Genomic DNA, 3,153 nt, shown 5'->3' on the forward strand with positions numbered 1-3,153 from the left:
TTATTGTTGTTGAAGTGTATACATGTTGTCTTATTGTTGTTGCAGTGTATACATGTAGTTTTATTGTTGTTGTTGTAAGTGTATACATGTTGTTTTATTGTTGTTGTGTATACATGTTGTTTTATTGTTGTTGAAGTGTATACATGTAGTTTTATTGTTGTTGTTGAAGTGTATACATGTTGTTTTATTGTTGCTGAAGTGTATACATGTTGTTTTATTTTTGTTGCTGAAGTGTATATATGTTGTTTTATTTTTGTTCATATCTTAGATGTTATTACTGTTTTTCTTATACATTTTATTGTTGGATGTAACTGGGACCCCGTGTACATAATTTCGCTCCACCACATGTACCACATGAGGTGCGAATGACAATAAAGAAACTCTGACTCTGACTCTGAAGTGTATACATGTTGTTTTATTATTGTTGTAGTGTATACAAGTTGTTTTATTGTTGTTGTTGAGGTGTATAGATGTTGTTTTATTGTTGTTGTCTAAGTGTATACATGTTGTTTTATTGTTGTTGTTGTGTATACATGTTGTTTTATTGTTTTTATGTATACATGTTTTATTGTTGTTGAAGTGTATACATGTTGTTTTATTTTTGTTGTTGTTTAAGTGTATACATGTTGTTTTGTTGTGTATACATGTTGTTTTATTGTTGTTGTTGTTGTGTATACATGTTGTTTTATTGTTGTTGTTGTATGTGTATACATGTTGTTTTATTGTTGTTGTTGAAGTGTATACATGTTGTTTTATTGTTGTTGTTGAAGTGTATACATGTTGTTTTATTGTTGTTGCAGTGTATACATGTTGTTTTATTGTTGTTGTTGAAGTGTATACATGTTGTTTTATTGTTGTTACAGTGTATACATGTTGTTTTATTGTTGTTGTTGTTGAAGTGTATACATGTTGTTTTATTGTTGTTGTTGAAGTGTATAAATGTTGTTTTCTTGTTGTTGTTGAAGTGTATACATGTTGTTTTATTGTTGGTGTTGAAGTGTATACATGTTGTTTTATTGTTGTTGTTGAAGTGTATACATGTTGTTTTATTGTTGTTGAAGTGTATACATGTTGTTTTATTGTTGTTGTTGTAAGTGTATACATGTTGTTTTATTGTTGTTGTGTATTCATGTTGTTTTATTGTTGTTGCAGTGTATACATGTTGTTTTATTGTTGTTGTAAGTGTTTCAGTGTTCATGGTTTTACATGTACCTTTACTGCAGCTGTAGTTGTTCTAAAGGTCTTTATAAGTTTGTCGGAATCAGCCTCCCCACCATCACAGACATCTACACCTCCACATGCAGGAAGAGGGCCACCTGCATCATGAAGGACCCCACTCACCCAGCACACACACTTTTTGCCCCACTCCCCTCAGGAAGGAGGTTGAGGAGCATAAAGTGTAGAACCACTAGACTGAGGAACAGCTTCTACCCTGACTTAGAAGAAGTTACACTCATGAATCTCTAAACAGGAGAATCACTGTGAAAAAAAATCACATCATGTTGCTGCTGATCTGTTTCATGTTGCTTCTGATCTGTTTCATGTTGCTGCTGATCTGTTTCATGTTGCTTCTGATCTGTTTCATGTTGCTGCTGATCTGTTTCATGTTGCTGCTGATCTGTTTCATGTTGCTGTGTTCATTCGTACTCATCTGCTCACACAGACTCATGTTTGTGCTGCTGTTCAATGTAATGTTTTATGCTGTTAGTGCTTAGTGTGTTTTAGTTGATGTGTTTCTTAGTTCATATCTTTGATCTTATCAGTGTTTTTCTTTTACAGTTTATAAAAATATAAAGTTGGATGTAACTGGGAGCTTGTGTACACAATTTTGTTCCACCTCATGTACCACATGTGGTGGATTGACAAATAAAGAACCTTGAATCCTTGAATAAATAAAGTTGTATTAGGTTTGATTCTCATGAGGAAACGATTTTAAAACCCAGAAAGGATCTGGAGTGAAGGAAGGTCTGAACACTCAGAACCAGCAGAGTTTCTTTAAACAGGAAGTGTTTTTTTTAATCATCACATTCATTCAACCTTTATTTCTAAAGGTTAGTCTCATTGAACCTGGAGGACTCTTTTACAGGAGAGACCTGATTTAAACAAAGAACACAGATGAGGTGCAGACAACAACAGACAATCAAATAAAATGAAAAGTAAATAGAAGAAATAAAATCGAGACAAAACAAAAACAGCTACATTGTAAAGCGATGTAAAAGTGATCAGATCATCTGTTCTGCCCGAGGAGCTCAGCCCGGTGCTGAAACTGGATCCATTATTAATGCTGAGTGGTTCTGAAGAGGAGAGGAGGACGAGAGGCTCACCACATGTGGTCTGAGGCTGCTAACAGCTCAGAACCCGGCCTCTTCCCACTGCAGAGTAAACAACAACAAGAATACAAGAACCAGGCAGGTTCAGGTACAAACCTGAACCAAATGTCCACGTACCGACCCGTCTACTTTGTCAGCAAACAACTACATTTCTCAGAGAAGGTCTTGGAAACTGGATGTCCAAATACTTCTTTAAAACGTCTTCAGTTGATCCAAAATGCTGCTGCCAGAGTCTTAACTGGAGTTACTGGGAGAGATCATATCTCTCCAGTTTTAGTTTCTCTCCATTGGCTCCCTGTCAAATCCAGAATATAATTCAAAATCTTACTTCTAACCTACAAAGCTGTCAACAACCTAGCTCCATCTTATATTACAGATCTTATTGTTCCATATTTCTTAACAGAGCACTTCACTCTCAGACTGCAGGTTTACTTGTGGTTCCTAGAGTTTCCAAAAGCAGAATGGGAGGAAGATCTTTCAGTTCTCAGGCTCCTCTCTTGTTGAACCAACTTCCAATCTCTGTCCATGAGGCTGACACATTGTCCAGTTTAAGACTTTCCTTTTTGATAAATCCTATAGTTAGGGTTGGCTTACATCTGGACTATAGAAAGTACACCTGGACTATAGAAAGTTCACCTGGACTATAGAAAGTACACCTGGACTATAGAAAGTGCATCTGGACTATAGAAAGTTCACCTGGACTATAGAAAATACACCTGGACTATAGAAAGTGCATCTGGACTATAGAAAGTACACCTGGACTATAGAAAGTACACCTGGACTATAGAAAGTACAACTGGACTATAGAAAGTACACCTGGACT

At 35.8% G+C, this 3,153-nt stretch overlaps 1 protein-coding gene across 1 annotated transcript in view; it reads left to right on the plus strand.

The window, feature by feature from the left end:
- Positions 1-3,153, plus strand: part of nmnat2 (nicotinamide nucleotide adenylyltransferase 2) — a 59,146-nt gene that overhangs the window by 50,961 nt on the left and 5,032 nt on the right. The window lies entirely within an intron of this gene.

This window comes from Nematolebias whitei, chromosome 9 (genome assembly GCF_014905685.2).
Source record: "Nematolebias whitei isolate Nwh7 chromosome 9, NemWhi1, whole genome shotgun sequence".
In the NCBI taxonomy this organism is placed as follows: Eukaryota; Metazoa; Chordata; class Actinopteri; order Cyprinodontiformes; family Rivulidae; genus Nematolebias; species Nematolebias whitei.